At 42.3% G+C, this 18,875-nt stretch overlaps 1 protein-coding gene across 1 annotated transcript in view; it reads left to right on the top strand.

Moving 5' to 3' along the window:
• gpr179 (G protein-coupled receptor 179) overlaps nucleotides 1-18,875 on the top strand; it is a 90,753-nt gene that overhangs the window by 1,438 nt on the left and 70,440 nt on the right. The gene's annotated exons all lie outside the window — the stretch shown is intronic.

The following is an 18,875-nucleotide window of genomic DNA, read 5'->3' as shown; positions in this document are numbered from 1 at the left end:
AGGGGAAGTTGCTGCATCCTCAGATCTAAGCTCTTCACGAGGTACAAAGGTCTACTGAATAGTATATTTATATCACCACATCTGGTGCTGATGTTCTACTGTGAAATGATCTTTGAAAAAAAGTATAGCTGGTTTCCTATTTAACTTGCTTCATTCTGCACATTTATTGGACATTCAGAGAACAGACTTAAGACAGAGAACAGAATATGTTTCTGCTTCCTTAAAACAGGGAACCATGTTGGACACATTGCCTGGGATTTGTAAAGAAATTGAAACAGAAAATGCTGGAAATATTCGGCAGGTTTGGCAGCCTCTGTGGAGAGAGAAACAGAGTCAATGTTCACCTTGTCAGTTCTGTGCAGGCACGGTGGCTCAGTGGTTAGCACTGCTGCCTCACAATGCTAGGGACTGGGGTTTGATTCCACCCTTGGGCGACTGTCTGTTTGGAGTTTGCACATTTTCACTGTGTCTGTGAAAATCCCTCACACTGTAAGCATGTGCAGGTTAGGTGGATTGGTCATGCTAATACTAAGCTTAGCCTTTTCTCTCTGGAGGAAAAGAGGTGACCTGATCGAGGTATACAAGATAATGAGAGGAATAGATATAGTCAACAGCAAGAGACTTTTCCCCAGGCAGGATTGACTGGCACAAGGGGTCATAGTTTTAAGATATTAGGAGAAAGATATAGAGGGATGTCAGAGGTAGGTTCTTTACGCAGAGAGTTGTGAATGCATGTAACGCGTTGCCAGCGGTGGTGGTGGAAGCAGAGTCATTGGGGACATTTAAGCGACTGCTGGACATGAACATGGAGAGCAGTGAGCTGAGGGGTGCGTAGGTTAAGTAATTTTATTTTACATTAGGATTAGTCCTCAGCACAACATCGTGAGCCAAAGGGCCTGTGCTGGGAGGCACATTTCTATGTTCTATGTTCTAAATTGTCCATGGTGACCAGGGATGTATGGGTCAGCCATGGGGAATACAGGGACAGAGTAGGGGGTGGGTCTGAGAGGGATGCTGTTCAGAAGGTCAGTATGGGCTGAATGGCCTACTTCAACCCTGTTGGGATTCTATCTGTGTTTTCACTCCACAGCTGCTGTCTGACCTGATTATTTCCTGTTTAGATTTGAGATCCACATTATTTTGCTTTCATTTGCTAAAATCTCTTCTGACAAGCCTGTGAAAGAAAAGGCAGTTTGTTTTGATGTATACCATGGTCAACATCATGACATCACTGTGGAAGATTATGTAGACTTTTTCTCTGTAGCTATGTCCTCCTAGAAAGAAAGCATGCGAGCAATATAGTGTGTGTGGAGATATGTACAGGAATTGACTGGTCAATCACATTGAGTCTGCTCCCCCATGTAAATAAACCATGGTTAACCTATTGGCAGCTTTTGAGATGTATACTTCATCACCCTTACCCAACAAAGACCTGTCATCACAGTTTTGAATATTTCAGTGGACCTCCAAAATTCATGTGGAAAACACTGAGTGTTCCAAGGTACAGGATTAAGGATCCAGTAAAAAGGCTTGGATTTCAATCCAAGTTCCAGTTCCAGGCACTGAATTTTAGGAAGGATGTAAAGTTAAAAGAGAGAGTTTAGCAAAGATTCATCAGAGTGTTTATAATTACTTTAATCAACATGTTTGTATGTGCAGGAGCTGCTGCCACTGGATTTAACAGAGGTGTTCAAAATCATGAGAGCCCTGGACAGTGTATATAGGCAGAAACTGTTCTTGTCGTTAAAAGGGTTAAGAGTTAGAGATGACTGGTAAAAGAAACAACAAATTTCTCCCATTCTTGGTATGAAAATGCCTTCAATCTTCATTCCCGAGGCCGAGGCTTCATTTTATCTATTCTCTTGTGGACAGGAGCATCCCTGGCTGAGCCAACATTTATTGCCCATCCCTAATTGCCCTTTGAGAAGATGGGGGTTAGCTGCCTTCTTGAACTGCTGGAGTCCATGTGCTGTAGGTAGACTCACAATACCCTTAGGTAGGGAGTTTCAGGAGATTTTAAGAACATTTCTTATTTTAGATTCCTCCCACAGGAGGATATAGCTCCTCATTTTAATCTTTTTCACATCCTAAACAGCTCAATAAGATCACCCGTCAACCTGTTAAATTCAAGAGAATACAATCCAGGTTTATTCAATTAGTCTTCAATATTTAATATTTCAAGTCCCCTGAAACACAGACACTGGATGGAAATCAGAAATAAATGTAACAATCCAGAAACACAAAGGATACGTGGTCACTCAGCTGAAACATTAACGCCATCTTCCTCTTTGTACAGCTGCTGCCTTGCATCTGCTGAGTTATTCCAGTAATTTCTGTTTACACTCTTTCCTGTAGAAAAGAGCCTTATGATAGAAAAAGAAATGAAAGCATTGAAAAATAATACAAGGAAATTGAATTTTTAAAAATAAATTTCTTATTTTGTGGTAAGGGGCCAATACTGGAAAAGTCAAAGTTTCCTGCCCATTCCCTTGTGCTGAGTGGCTTGCTGGCCACTCAGAGGGTATTGCTGTTAGTCAACATGTAGCCCAGGCCAGATATGACCATCAGTGAACCAGACAGGATTTACAAGGATCAATGGTAGCTTCACTGTGACCATTCCTGAGCATAGCTTTCAATTCCAGATTTCACTAATTGGATCAACTGCCATGATGAGACTTGAACCTGTGACCCCTGACCCTTAGCTTGGAACATTCTAGGGTAGTAGCCCAGGGACATCACCGCTATACCACCACATGCCCTGATGTTTAAATGGGAGAAGTTACACTTAGTCCCCATGTAGCAAAAGATGCTGGGGGTAATCTGATAGAGATGTTCATCATGACAAGCTTAAATAAATTAACAGAAATAACTGTTCTCATTAACTGATAGCACAAGGGTTTGGAGACTTTCTACAACGAAGATTTCCACTGGAAATGGGGTGAAAGATTGAAGGAAAAAACTTGTACAGCTACAGGGTATAGAGTTTATGCTTGGGCTGACTGGATTGCTCTATTGAGAACTGACATGGCGTTGTTGGGTTGAATGGCCTCCTCCTGTGCAGTAATGACTCTATAACTCCACCAGAATTACACTTAAATGACATACAGTCCTGTGTGCTCTTCTCCTGGAAAAGCTGTTGTGACCACTGATCCTTTTCTGTTCTGTAATCGACAAGATGTTAAGATCTGTATGTGGGTGTGATGCTGAATTGTCACTCCAAGCATCAACCTATCTATAAACAGATGAATCATCCACTCTCATATCAAAATAATTTTTATATTGAATTAACATACTTGCTTTAATTGCTGTCAAGTTCATTTTCAGAGATGGGATTAATATTTGTTTAGTAATATTTGCATACATCATCATGTCCCTTAAGGTGGTAATCTTGTGATTTTTCATTCGGCGTGGGAGAGGAGAGGAGTCTATTCCTAAAACAAAAGTCCCTCTTCATTGCTTTCAGCTTACATCTTATGGACAATACCTCGGGGTCTCTGGCAGATGGAGCTCTGGCAGTCATTCTGTGTAATTATGAACTCCATCCTCCCATCTCCTCCTTGATCTTTATTCCAATATTTATTCCAAGAACTGATTGTCTTGCATTTCACCTCTGAGGGCATTAAAGACCATCAGGCACATGTTAGCAATGGGTGATAAGGTTCCTTCATGAAGGACATTTGTGAACCAATTTAATTTGACAATTGGTTATGTTGAGATTTGGGCAAGATTTTTCCTGCAGACGTCAAGACCCTGATGCTAGAATACAATTGTGGGGGGATGTGGGTCCCCGAGGCCACAGCTACTGGGATCCAGACCAGCAGAGCTTTCCTCTTCCTAACTGGCCCATTCTGTGTTTGCTGACCTATTAAGGAAGGAGGGCAGAATCTTGCCTTTGCCAAGCCAATCACGGGGTTACCAGCTCATGGGCAGTCCCACTGGGAGAGGTGGGCATTGCTGAGACAGGTCAGAGATGGTCAGGCTGACTCAATGTGGAGGCATAAATTTAATCTAAAACTTCATGGGGCCAACCAGACAGTCCGATTAGAGTAGAGAGAAACCAGTGGTTGGACTACGTGTCTAACCCCATTTTTGAGGTTACGGGATTCTGGCTCTGTTTCCAGACTATTGCTAAGTGGATGAGTCCATTAAACTGGCAATGGGCTGCTCTGTCACTGGCAAAAGGCATTGAATGTACAATTGGCTACCTGCCTCCACACAGCTGATGTCTGTGCCTCCCTGACAATGAAAAAATGTTAGAAAGCTGTCCCATTGAGCCTTCACCCACCATCATTCCTGAATCGCAATTTCCAAACATGTTGCACAAGGTCTGGGAAAGTTCAGGGCTCATGCTCACAACCATTGGGCCTCTCATCCAACAAACTCTCCCCAAGCCTGAGAGAGCCCAGGCTGTCACAGGTAATCAGCTGGTACCTAGCTCAAGGCGAGGTTCAGCCTTTAACAGAGCCTTCAGGCAAACCATCTCCCAGTCAAGGAAGCCTCACAGCCCAATCCATTCCCCCTCAGCTGACATCCAAATATTTAGCAGAGATCACTGGATCTCCATTAATAGAATCAGTCTGGGTTGATTTTTCCTTCCAGTTGTAACAGCCCACTACCCAGTTTTCACTGCGAAAGCAACATAGGAATTGTAAGATGCTGCAACACCCAAGATGCTTCTAGTTTTGCTTTCTACAGTATGGTTAACCACAGCAATCAATCTCTGTCAATGGATCTAGAACAGAGCCAGATGTGGAGTGAAGAAATCTCTTGTAAAGCATAGATCCAAAGTAATCTCCTCTGCACCTTCCACTCATCCAGAGACTGGGCCTCAAATTACTCTTATGCCAATCACAAAATGTTCACCAACATGACACAGAGACGACATGGAAATTCAGAGTTCCTCAGTTGAGATGAAGCTGGATAGGTACATGAAAGAGAAAGGAATGGAAGGGTTATGTTGACTGGGTGAGATAATGTAAGGTGTGGGAATAGTACTGTGCATCATTAACACTGGCATGGACCAGTTGAATTTGTTGGTGTTTTGAAAAATTCCACTGAATTCTGTGTCACTGTTTTTACCAAAGTGTAGCATGGTGTAGCCTAGATCAATGCCTCATCCTCTGATTATCCTTTCTGCCAAGGCAGGGGACTATCATTTTGTTAGGGCTGAGTGGTGGGGAGGAGGGGTCTTGTACCATCTGATAGTACAACCAGCAATAGGAACATAGCAAATGGAATTTCATGCAAACTCCCATCCTACTAATTTCTGGTTCTACAATAAAATGCTTCATTGCATTAGAATTCAGTGACTTCAATACATTTGAGCCCTTTCCTTCTCATTTGGAAATACTCCTGGCATGATGGGTGGAATGCTGTCTTCCTCTGTAGAAAATATCTATTGTTGTAATCATCATTTGATTTACAAGATAACAAAAGAGACAGATATTGGGGAGAAGTGAGTCAACAGATGCATTCAGGCAAAATGTGCACTCACTGCCATGTCTTTCCACCATTGTCAATCTGACAAATTAATGTTAACTATTAAGATCAAAGTGGAGTTTAAAATCAAGTGGGCTTGTTCACAGGACTGACTCAATAATGACTAGGCTGTCACCTCATGGTGCTACCTCTCTGGTTGAATTCTGTCTCATCATTATGACCATAACTTCAGCCATCACGGGTTTAACCTCTGGAATTCCCTCTGTAAATTGCTCCAAGCCCTCTCCTTCTTTAGATACTTTTTAATCCACCCATTCAGAAATGTTATTACCCTCCTTTTGTGCAGGTGGGACTTGAACTCAGGCCTCATGCCCCAGAGGAAGGGACAGTACTGCTGCATCAAAAGAGCTCTGTCTGCTTTTTATAAGATAGTTTTTCAAGGAGTAGTGTTAATTTCAATTTATCCGCATGAACAGTGTACCATAGACCTGAACATTATAGATATTTTCTCTTCAACCTGTTTAAGATTCCCCCACATCTGTAGCGGATGGAACCTGAACCTGACCGTCAATTTCACTTCTCCAGAAAAGTCCCATTTCTCTTTCTTTAACACTTTCTTTAGACATTACTTCACGAGTCCTATTGTCTCCTTCATTGGTTCAATCAGTTTTTGTCTGCTTTTTTTGTACTTTATAGAATCCCGACAGTGAGTAACCCATCCAGACCTATTCCCTACCTTATCACTCGACATTTCCCCTGACTAATGCACCTAACCTACACATCCCTGACCACTGTGAACAATTTAGCATGGCCAATTCACCTAAACTGCACATCTTTGGACCGTGGGAGGAAACCAGAACTGAAATATTAACAAAGTACAACAGATGCTGAAGATCTGGAATAAAAACAGAAAGTGTTGGAGAAACTCAGGAGGTCTGGCAGCATCAGTGGAGAGAGAAACAAAGGTACATTTTGAGTCTGTTATGAATCTCCTTTGGAGCTCCTGTCTTGAAGGAGAGACATGGGAATCACAACAATACCTCTGTGTTTCTCTCTGCACAGATGCTGCCAGACCTGCTGAGTTTCTCCAGCAATTCTGTTTTATATTTTCTCTGATTACACTCCTGTGATGAATCTTGGGACTTTTTGCAATGTTAAAAGAATTATATAAATGTGTATTGTTGTCTTATCTACATCCAGGAAATCAGCTGATTTCAAAGAAGGGGTAGGGTCAATAGATTTGTTTGCAATTTTCACCTCTGCACATAATACAAATTAGGGATGAGAGTTTCTACTCTTTGTCAGTGGCTGGTCAGGATCTGATTAAAGTGTTTTTGGATATCATAATTTAGTTCCTAACATTCACAGTGCATAACTATCCACAATGGCACAACTGATGAATGCAATCTGGGGTGCAAAAGCAAAATGTTGCAGTGAACACTTTTGAGCACAGCATATTGAGGCTGCAGCTGAAGCATAGCTTTGACGGTGTAGAGGGAGCTTCACTCTGCATCGAATAGTGTTATTCAGGTCCTGGAACTGAGTGATGTACTCTATTCTCCAGCCTGACAAACTCAATAAAAGCCATAAAAGAAATAAATTAACCTGAAATATCTTTGGTTTACACGAAAGTGACAAGTATCAAATGAAGAATACTACATAATATTCAGTGCATGTTACACCATATTCACTGTTTTTGAAAGGGTCACCGGACCCGAATGTTAACTCGGATTTCTCTCCACAAATGGCTGCAAGACCTGCTGAGATTTTGCAGCAATTTCTATTTTTGTTTCACATTTGTTTTATTAATTCATGGTGAGTGTGAATTGCTGGCAGGACCATTGTTTATTGCCTATTGCTGTTGAGTAGGTGGTGGTGAGCTGCCTTCTGGAACCACTGCAGTCCATTTAGTGTGGGTAGACCCACAATGCAGTTAGGTAGGGGGTTCCAGTGACGGTGGAGGGACAGCGATATACAGGCCATTCGGCCACAATGCAACAGTTGTGTTCCACTGCAACTTCGTGCTATAGAAAATTGCACTATGGAAAACCCCTCTAGAAAATTGCACTGTAGAAGATCGCAAATAGAAATTCATTATACTCGATCAGCAGAAAGTTTGCATTATCCAAACAACATCCACAATTTGTCAATTGCGTTATAGCCAATTTGTGCTGACAAAAGGAGTGTTTTGCAGAATGGCCTGTATTTCCTTGTCAGGGTGGTGTGTAACTTGGAGGGGATGTTGCATGTGTTTCCATTCCATGTGTCCTTCGAGATAATTGTGGTCGTGGGTTTGGAAGGTAGTTCCTCAGGAACCTTTGTGAATCTCTACAGTGAGATCTCTTGTAAATGGTATGCAGATCTATTCTCATATTTTGTTAGTTCCTAGAGATTTATGTATTTGTCTTGAAATGAGATCAACTTGTTGCTGATGAACAGGACTGAGCTGTAGCACAAGGACAGCAGCTGAAATGCTGTTTGATGCACAGAGAAAAGAAGAGATCTTGACTTCTCAGTTGACTGATCTGTGAGGTGCGAAACTGTCCACTTGATTGGAGTTGGAACTCGCAATTATTTTATAGCACCCCTAAGTGTAGAATACAATCACAGTGCAGAGAAGGAGGCTATTTAGCCCATTGCTCCTGTGCCAGCTCTTTGAAATAGCTTTCCAATTAATCCTAATCCCTCAATACTTTCCTATAGCTTGGCAAATTTATCCGTCTGAAGTACATTTGAAATTCCTTTCAAAAGGTACAATTAAATCTGCTCTCAGAGCCACCCAGGCAATTTATTACATACTCAAACTTGCTAGGGAAACATAATTCTCTTCACCACCCCTTGCGTTGTTTTCCTAAGAATCTCATATTTCTTTTCTCTGGTTATCAACTCTCAGTGGAAAACAGTTTCTCCCGATTTACTCCATCAAAGCTGTATATAAATTTTGTTAAAACTCCCCTTAGCTATCTCTGGTCGGAGGAGAACAATCCCAATTTCTTCATTCTCTCCAATAACTGAAGTCCTTCATCCTTGTACCATTCTAATAAATTTCTCCTGCAGCCAGTTCAAGACCTTGATAATGCCAACAGATCCAACTTGACCTTTATTTAGAGTTATAGAATCATAGAAATGTACAACATGAAAACAGACCCTTCAGTCCAACTCGTCCATGCTGACCAGATATCCTAAACTAATCTAATACCATTTTCTAGCACTTGGACCTTATCCCTCTAAACCCTTCCTATTCATACACCCATCCAGATGCCTTTTAAATGTTGTAATTGCACCAGCCTCCACCACTTCCTCTGGCGGCTCATTCCATATACACACCATCCTTTGCATGAAAAAGTTACCTCTTAGGTCCCTTTTAAATTTTTCCTCTCTCACCCTAAACTTCTAGTTCTGGACTGCCCTGCCCTAGGGAAAAGATTCATTTCAGTGATATTCCTTATCACTGTTTCCACAAGTCAATGAGCAAAGTTAGCAGGACATCATTGTGGGTTTAAACAGCATTGTGAGTCTACCCACAGCACATGGATTGTAGTGGTTCATTAAGGCAGCTCATCACCACCTTCTCAAGGGCAACTAGGGAGGGACACTAAATGCGGGCCCAGCTACTGATACCTAAGTCCCACTCATGAATTTTTAAAATCACTCTGTGTCATCGACCAACTCTGCATTCCCAAATCAAATATCTGTGGCTCCTGATCTGAAGTGGCAGGGGATATTGAGAGAGTACGTTTTTCTCACATCCATTGAGAATTTCAAACCATAATTGTAATAGAGTCTGACTGTGGCTTACTCATTCAAATGGAGCATCCATTTGTGGTGCTTGATATATCAGCTGTAGCTCAGCCAGCAGCATACGTATTTCTGAGTACAAAACCATTGGTTTCAAGCCTCACTCCAGTGATTTGAGGACAACATGAAGGCTGACACACTTGGTGTAGTCCTGAGGGAGTGCTGCAATATTAAATGTTCAGTCTTTCAGATACAATCATAAAGCCACACACCATGGGAACAGACCCTTCCTTCCAACCAGTCCACAACGACCATGTTCCCAAACTAAACTAATCCCACCTGCTTGTGCTTGGCCCATATCCCTCCAAAACTTTCATATTAATGGACTTATCCAAATATCTTTTAAACATTGTAACTGTACTAGCAGCCATCACTTTCTTTAGCATTGCATTCCACATATGAACCACTCTCGGTGTAAAAAAGTTGTCTCTCATGTCCTTTTTAAATCCTTTCCTCTCACTTGAAAGGTACGCCTCCTAGATTTGAACTCTCCCATTTATCCATGCCCATCATGATTTTATCAATCTCAATAAGGCCACTCCTCAACCTCCTGCACTCCAGTGAAAAAGTCCCAGTTTTTCCTGTCTATTTTTGTGTCTTAAACCCTCCATTCATGGAACCATCCTGGTAACTCTTATCTGAACCCTCACCAATTTAATAATATCCTTCCAATAACAGGGCAACCAGAGCCATACACAGTACTCCAGAAGACGCCTCACCAATGTCCTGTACAACCTAAACACAACATCCCTGAGGTGTTAACTGGGGTCCTATCTGCTCTGTTAGGTTGGTGTAATGATTTTCATGGCAATATTAGAAGAACAGCAGAAGTCCTTCAGTGACCTCGGACAATATCTGATCTTTAGCCAACATCACTGCAATAAATTTTCTGGTCATATTTATGTTGCAGTGTGTGGAGTTTGCTGTGTACATATTACATACCATGTATTACAACATTGCAAAAATGCTTCAATAACTGTAAAGCACTGAGGTCATGAAAAGTGCAATAGAAATGCAAATCTTTCTTTGAAGCCATTGATTGTTATTGACTTTCCACAGAAATTTCAATATGCAATTGTATTATTGAAAAGCTGGCTTTTAGAGTAATTGTATTTATGAAATAATTATCTATTTAATCAAATCAGTCAGTGTAAAAAGTGCTCGATATAGACATAAAATGATCACATTAATACCTGTGATTTAAAGATTATTTATTCTCAGAACATTTATTTTGAGAACAGCAAATATAATTTGCACTTAAATATGTGCTTGTTGTGTCACTTAAAAAGGAATCAAGGCTTTTCACACTAATTCATTTTGGAGTGTTGTCATTGTTACTATGTAGAGGGGAGGCTGCTGGGGAGGGATAGCAAGTGCCCAAATATACCAAGAAAACAAATTATCTTTCAACTGTGATAAAGGTTTATAACATCTTATTATTATAATTATTTGGGAACTTGGCTTCAAAAGTGAAGGAAAAAGAAATTTTAGTTTTCAGTTGGGTGCAGATGACTTGATTCTTTTAACAAAGGTCAAACAGCCATTTTGAACAGTGAGTTCAAATATTATTTCCAAAAAAGTCTGTTACTTCAGTTAAGTAAGAAGGTAAACTATCTAGGAGTTAATGAATGAAATATTGATCAAGTTGAACTTTTATGACATACAGAAAGGACAAAGCAGGGACTACAGTCAGGGGCCAGACTAAGGCTGCAATTGAGAAGGACAATTTCTTACCTGCAGCAGGGCACTTTCAGACAAGTTTGTGTTGTACCTTTCCAGGCATATGCAAACAAACATGGTTTAAAACAAATTCAGCCCTAGTCTGTGTGTGCCCGTGGCCTGCCATCCAATAATGTGAACAGGTGTCTAAGTCTATAGCTTCAAAAATAGCCACTAACTACCCCTGCACTACAGGTGGAGAAGGGAAAACACTTTCACCAAGTGCCATCAGCCAATCTCTGTTAAGAAGAATGAGGACAAAAGAATTTCGATCAACCTGCAAAACCAAGAATCCCAGGATTGATTGTTCAGTAACTGATGTCAATGCTACCACAACGGCCCATTGGAGCAGACACAGGATATAGCGTTATACCCTTCATGAATGACTCACAGACTGAAACATATATCTTTATAACTTAATCTTGTTTTTGGACTCACGACTTATTATTCATCTGTGTGCATGTGTTTATTATTTATTCTCATGTTCAGTAACTAATAATTTCAGTCTTTTATTAACTCAATGAAGTCTAGTTAAATTAGTTCTTTTTAAAACATAAATTTATTGGTTTGGGGAAAAATTAACCTTTTTGCAATCAACTACAGAAACAGGTGAATAAAGAAGGGGAGCAGTTCTTCTCAGCTCGGCTGGGAGCTTACTGATTTAGTGTATCCTGTCTATAACTGCATCAAACTGAGGACCTTACCTGGGGAGTGATCATGATAGTTGGAAAGGCACTTTTCAGCATTGACAGAGGGCATTACCATCATTATGGAGAGAGGCACCATTTTGTGAGTGAAGAAAATCTGGTTTATTTGATGAAGTTGGTTTATAGATGGACCCAGTGGCTTCAATAAAAGTCTTGTATGTCGTGTTAATTATCATACTGCTGGATCCCTTAACCTTTCTCTTCCCACCACTTAATCTTTATCTTTATCTTATCCTTTATCTTTTGGATCCGTCTTTGGGCAGAGGCCTGGAAGTGTTGGAATTCTGTCTCCATGGCTTGTAATCTTGGGTTGTCACCTAAGGGAGAGCCTGATGGTTTTTGTTCCAGGAGCTCTCATGTTGATCATTTCCATCAATCCTAGCTGTGGTGTTGATCATCTTCAAACCCAGTGCTCTGGGTGCAAGGGACGATTCCAGCTGACTTTATTTGATTCCACTCTCCGGAAATTAAGTTGGGTGAGTGGGGATTTTCCAGGTTCATTGTGAACTGTTTTTGGAATTCTTTTCTTTGGTCAGGGTGACAGACAACTTGGACGGAGGCCTGTGCAGTACATTCCAGGTTTTGGCAGACATACACAGCTTAGAGGGAATGTTGCTAAAAGGCCATCTTCTCAGCAGGCCTTAGATTGTGAGTTTAAAAAGATTTTCATTTATATAGCCCCGTTCATGACCTCAATTGTTGATCATCCTGAACCATTTAAATTGTCCCAAGATGAGAAGAGGAATGGAGATTATTTTGAATGAATTAAAAATAAATTTATAAAGATAAAAGGGAGCACATCTTTGCAAAAGTGAAAGAAAAACATTAGCTGCACACCTCAATTGTTGCTGGATGTTATAATGAGAAAGTCAGAGGGCCCTGAGAGTGATAATCATTGACATCCCAATGCTTTCCCTGTGGTATTGTTATGGATCTAATTATGGATTTTCTACATACTGCTTTCACAGTTATTGTAACAAGGTGGTAGGTATTAACTTGTAATTATAGTTTTTCAATCATCACACCACACATCCGCAGCTCACCCCTTCTAATGAAGTTAGGTGTTAACATACAGCATTACTTAAGGAGCAAAATTATTTTTTGTTTAATTCTTTTATTTGAAATATTGATCAAAGAATCATCTCAAATCACTGAACTGCAGAGAGTATTACATCTGTATTTTGTGGGGATTACAGATCATATCTGATCTTTGCTTTAACTCATTACCTGACAACATCCATTGATCTCAATCTTAATATTTAAACGATGCTCGCAATGCCAGCTTTTGCAGATTTGTATTGCTTTTGAGGAAGTGGTTCTCATTTTCACTCTCACACAGCTGCAATGATGGTGCAGTGATGGTGTCCCTGCATCTCAGCTAGGAGGCCTACGTTCAAGTTGCACCTGCTCCAGGTGCGTGTTGTAATATTGCTGAGCAGATTGATTAGGAAACTGTCTGCACAGTTTAATTGCAACATGATGCAGCCTTGCTCTCAGTTGCCTATCTTTCAAAACTGCATTTGTTGCTACTACAAGTGCACGGGTTCCACCCGTTAACCATACAGTTGCTGCTCGTGACCCCACAGATTAATGCTTGCTGCATTAACTCAGGGATGGCCAAAGCTTTTACAGTGTGAGTCTCTCTGATTGTTCATTAAGTTAACAGAGAGTATACTCTGTGCTGTTTTGTCATGAAGATTCTACATTCCAAATATCGAAGAAAGAAACACTTGCATCCTCTCGCTGTCCCAGTCAGCACTGTACTTGCTGCTGTGGTTAGGCTATATGTCTTGGCTGAGGGAGCTAGTGCGAGGAGTAGGAATAGACTATCAATGTGTCTATGGGCACCAACTCCCTGGTTCCAGATGCACATCAACACACCAATAGTGCAGTGGCAGGAGAGATACTGACATAGAAACATACAATAGCCAATCAGGAATAGGCCATTCAGCCCTTCGAGGAGAAAGTGAGGACTGCAGATGCTGGAGATCAGAGACAGCAGTGGTGTTAGAAAAGTACAGAAGGTCAGGCAGCATCGAAGGAGCAGGAGAGGGGCTTTTGCCCGAAACGTCAATTTTCCTGCTCCTTGGATGTTGCCGGACCTGCTGTGCTTTTCCAGCGCTACACTCTACCCACATTCAGCCCTTCAAGACTACTCCACCATTCGTGATGATCACGGCTGATCATCCAACTCAGTGCCCTGTTCCTGCTTTCTCCCCATACCCGTTAATCCCTCTGCCCTGAAGAACTATGCCTGACTCCTTGTTGAGAACATTCAATATTTTGGCCTCAATTACTTTCTGTGACAGAGATTCCCACAGGCTCCCCACTCTCTGGGTGAAGACATTTCTCCTCAGCTCAGTCCTACATGGCTTACCCCATATCCTTAGACTGTCACCCCCATCCTTTTTGCATTGATCCTGTCCAGATCTGTTACACTTATAGAACAAAAAGTATAGAATGTAGACCAGTACAGCACAAAACAAGCCCTTCAGCCCTTAATGTTGTGCCGACCTTTTATCCTACTCTAAAATCAAACTAACCTACCTACGATTCATGTTACTATCATCCATGTGCCTATCCAAGAGTCACATAAATGTCCTGACTGTATCTAACTGTACTACCACTGCTGTTAGTGCATTCCATGCACTCACCACTCTGTGTGTAAAGAAACTATCCCTGACATCTCCCTTAAGCTTCCTCCAAACACATTAAAATTATGCACTCTTGTGACAGCCATTTCTCCCCTGGGAAAAAGTCTCTGATTATCCACTCTATCTATGCCTCTCATCATCTTATACACCTCTATCATGTCATCTCTCATCCTTCTTCACTCCAATGAGAAAAGCCCTAGCTCCCTCAATCTCTCTTCATAAGACATGCCCTCCAGTCCAGGCAGCATCTTGGTAAATCTCCTCTGCACTCTCTCTAAAGCTTCCACATCCTTCCTATAATGAGGTGACCAGAACTGAACACCATATTTTAAGTGTGGTCTAACCAGGGCTCTATAGAACTGTAGCATAACCTCGCAGCTCTTAAACTCAATCCCCCTGCTAATGAAAGCTAACACGCCATACGACTTCTTAACAACCCTATCAACTTGGGTGGCAACTTTGAGGGATCTATAGACATAGGCCCCAAGATCCCTCTGTTCCTCCACACTGCCAAGAATCCTGTATTAATCCTGTATTCTGTATTCAAATTTGACCTTCCATAGTGGATCACTTCACACTTTTCCAGGTTGAACTCCATCTGCCACTTATCAGTCCAGTTCTGCATTCTGTCAATGTCCCATTGCAACGTACAACAGCCCTCCACACTATCCACCACTCCACCAACCTTCGTGTCATCGGCAAAATTACTAATCCACCCTTCCATTTCCTCATCCAAGTCATTTATAAAAACCACAAAGAGCAGAGGTCCCAGAACAGATCCCTGCAGAACACCACTGGTCACCAAAATCCAGGCTTAATATTTTCCATCTACTAACACCTTCTGTGTTCTATGGGCCAGCCAATTCTGTATCCAGACAGCCAGATTTCCCTGTATCCTATGCCTCCTTACTTTCTGAATGAGCCTACCATGGGAAACCTTACCAAACCACTTGCTAAAATCCATATACACCACATTCACTGCTCTACCTTTATCAATATGTTTTGTCACATCCTCAAAGAATTCATTGAGGCTTGTGAGACATGAATATGGATGGCTTTGAGATATGTAGAGAAGAGGTGTTGGAAATTCTGGCAAGGGTGAAAATAGATAAGTCCCCTGGGCCTGATGGCATTTATCCTAGGATTCTCTGGGAAGCAAGGGAGGAGATTGCAGAGCCATTGGCCTTGATTTTTGTGTCCTCTTTGTCTACAGGAGTAGTGCCAGAGGACTGGAGGCTAGCAAACGTGGTTCCCTTGTTCAAGAAGGGGAGTAGGGATAATCCTAGTAACTATAGGCCAGTGAGTCTCACTTCTGTTGTGGGCAAAGTCTTAGAGAGAATTGTAAGGGATAGGATTTATGCACATCTGGATAAGAATAATGTGATCAAGGATAGTCAGCATGGTTTTGTGAAGGGCAAGTCGTGCCTCACAAACCTTATTGAATTCTTTGAGAAGGTGACTAAGGAGGTAGATGAGGGGAAAGCGGTAGATGTGGTATATATGGATTTTAGTAAGGCGTTTGATAAGGTCCCCCATGGTAGGCTACTGCAGAGAATACAGAGATATGGCATTGAGGGTGAGTTGGAGGTTTGGATTAGGAATTGGCTCTCTGGAAGAAGACAGAGGGTAGTAGTTGATGGCAAAGGTTCATCTTGGAGTGCCGTCACTAGCGGTGTTCCGCAAGGATCTGTTTTGGGACCATTGCTGTTTGTCATTTTTATAAATGACCTGGAGGAAGGGTTAGAAGGTTGGGTGAGCAAGTTTGCGGATGATACAAAAGTCGGAGGAGTTGTAGACAGTGAGGAAGGATGTGGCAGGTTACAGCGGGATATAGAGAAGCTGCAGAGCTGGGCAGAAAGGTGGCAAATGGAGTTCAATGTGGGTAAGTGTGAGGTGATTCACTTTGGTAAGAGTAACAAAAAGATGGGGTACTGGGCTAATGGTCGGATACTTGGTAGTGTGGAAGAGCAGAGGGATCTTGGTGTCCATGTACACAGATCTCTGAAAGTTGCCACCCAGGTAAATAGTGCAGTGAAGAAGGCATATGGCGTACTGGCTTTTATTGGTAGAGGAATTGAGTTCCGGAGTCCTGAGGTCATGCTGCAGTTGTATAAGACTCTGGTGCGGCCGCATCTGGAATATTGTGTGCAGTTTTGGTCGCCATACTATAGGAAGGATGTGGAGGCACTGGAACGGGTGCAGAGGAAGTTTACCAGGATGTTGCCTGGTATGGTAGGAAAATCCTATGAGGAAAGGCTGACGCACTTGGGGTTGTTTTCATTGGAGAAAAGAAGGTTTAGGGGTGACTTGATAGAGGTGTACAAGATGATTAGGGGGTTAGATAGGGTTGACCGTGAGAACCTTTTTCCACGTATGGAGTCAGCTATTACAAGGGGGCATAGCTTTAAATTAAGGGGTGGTAGATATAGGACTGATGTTAGGGGTAGGTTCTTCACTCAGCGAGTCGTAAGTTCATGGAATGCCCTACCAGTAGCAGTAGTGGACTCTCCCTCTTTATGGGTATTTAAGCGGGCATTGGATAGGTATATGGAGGATAGTGGGTTAGTGTAGGTTAGGTGGGCTTGGATCGGTGCAACATCGAGGGCCAAAGGGCCTGTACTGCGCTGTATTCTTCTATGTTCTATGTTCTATGACCTGCCTGTCACAAAGTCATGCTGACTAGCTCTAATCAAATTTTGGTTATCTAAGTAATCATAAATCCTGTCCCTCAGAATCCTCTCCAATAATCTGCCCACCATAGATGTAAGACTAACTGGTCTGTAATTCCCAGGATTATCCCTATTCCCTTTCTTGAACAAGGGAACAACATTTGGTACCCTCCAATCATCTGGCACTATTCCAGTGGACTACTCCAGGTTTCTATGAGATTCCCTTCAGTTTTCTAAATGCCAGTGAATATAGCTCTAACCAATGTTCACTCATCAGTCCTGCCGTCCTAGGAATCAGTCCGGTAAATCTTTGCTGTATTCCCTCCATTGCCAGAACATCCTTCCTTGGATAAGAAAACCAAAACTCCACATAACAATCTAGGTAGAAAATAGAACCAAGATTAGTTTATTCAGCCCTTAAAGCCTGCTCCACCACTCAATATGGTCATAGCTGATCATCTTGTAGATCTCCTGTCATTTGAACTATATATAAGCCTTGCAGTATCATTGCACCACAATTTAACAGGCCACAATATTGCAGTAAGAGAAGTATTAAAAAAGGGAGAAACAAATGTGGGTCAGGTGTAAGTAGACAAGCAGGAGGCTGGATGAACACAGTAAGCATCAGGAGGTGGAGAAGTCAACATTTCAGGTGTCCTGAGGAAGGGTTACACCTGAAACGTTGACTTCTTCACCTCCTGATGCTGCCTGCCTTGCTGTGTTCCTCCAGTCCCCTGCCTGTCCCTCCTGATGCTGCCTGCCTTGCTGTGTTCCTCCAGCCTCCTGCCTGTCCCTCCTGATGCTGCCTGCCTTGCTGTGTTCTCCCAGCCTCCTGCCTGTCCCTCCTGATGCTGTCTGCCTTGCTGTGTTCCCCCAGCCTCCTGCCTGTCCCTCCTGATGCTGCCTGCCTTGCTGTGTTCCCCCAGCCTCCTGCCTGTCCCTCCTGATGCTACCTGCCTTGCTGTGTTCCTCCAGCCTCCTGCCTTTCCCTCCTGATGCTGCCTGCCTTGCTGTGTTCCCCCAGCCTCCTGCCTGTCCCTCCTAATGCTGCCTGCCTTGCTGTGTTCCCCCAGCCTCCTGCCTGTCCCTCCTGATGCTGCCTGCCTTGCTGTGTTCCCCCAGCCTCCTACCTGTCCCTCCTGATGCTGCCTGCCTTGCTGTGCTCCCCCAGCCTCCTGCTTGTCTACTTTGGATTCCAGCATCTGCAGTTTGTTTTTAACCTCAGTAGGTCAGGTAGCATCTGTGGAGAGAAACAGAATTCTGATGAAAGATCACATCGACCTGAAATATTGATTCGACTTTTCTCCATACATGGTGCAAAAACTGCTGAATGCTTCCAATATTTTCTGTTTTCCAACATCTGTGGCATCTTACTTTCACATAGAGTAAGACAGTCTGGCTTACAATTAGTTTGCCGAGGATCAGTTGGTTTGGAAATGAACTACGAAGACACAGCAGTTAAACTTGTTGACAGTAACACTTTTGTTTTTATTTGGCAAGATTAACATGATCAAACTTCCCAAGGTGTTTCACAGAAGTGCTTTGAAACAGAATTTGACTCAAAAACATAAAACTACAAAAAATGTTACTATGCAGAAAGTGTTCATTTGAACCAGCTCCAGCTCATAAAGGTTTTTGCTGATAAAGGTTTTTGCACTTTGTTTCCTTTGGGGCAGCATGGTGGCTCAGTGGTTAGCACTGCTACCTCACAGTACCAGGGACCCAGGTACGATTCCTACCTCGGGTGACTGTCTGTGGGGAGTTTGATTTAGAGATGCTGGTGTTGGACTGGGGCGTACAAAGTTAAAAAACACACAACACTAGCTCCGAAAGCTAGTGTGCTTCCAATTAAACCTGTTGGACTATAACCTGGTGTCATGTGATTTTTA

The sequence above is a fragment of the Chiloscyllium punctatum genome, chromosome 42, assembly GCF_047496795.1.
Source record: "Chiloscyllium punctatum isolate Juve2018m chromosome 42, sChiPun1.3, whole genome shotgun sequence".
Lineage (NCBI taxonomy): Eukaryota > Metazoa > Chordata > Chondrichthyes > Orectolobiformes > Hemiscylliidae > Chiloscyllium > Chiloscyllium punctatum.
This window is presented reverse-complemented; position numbering and strand designations above follow the sequence as displayed.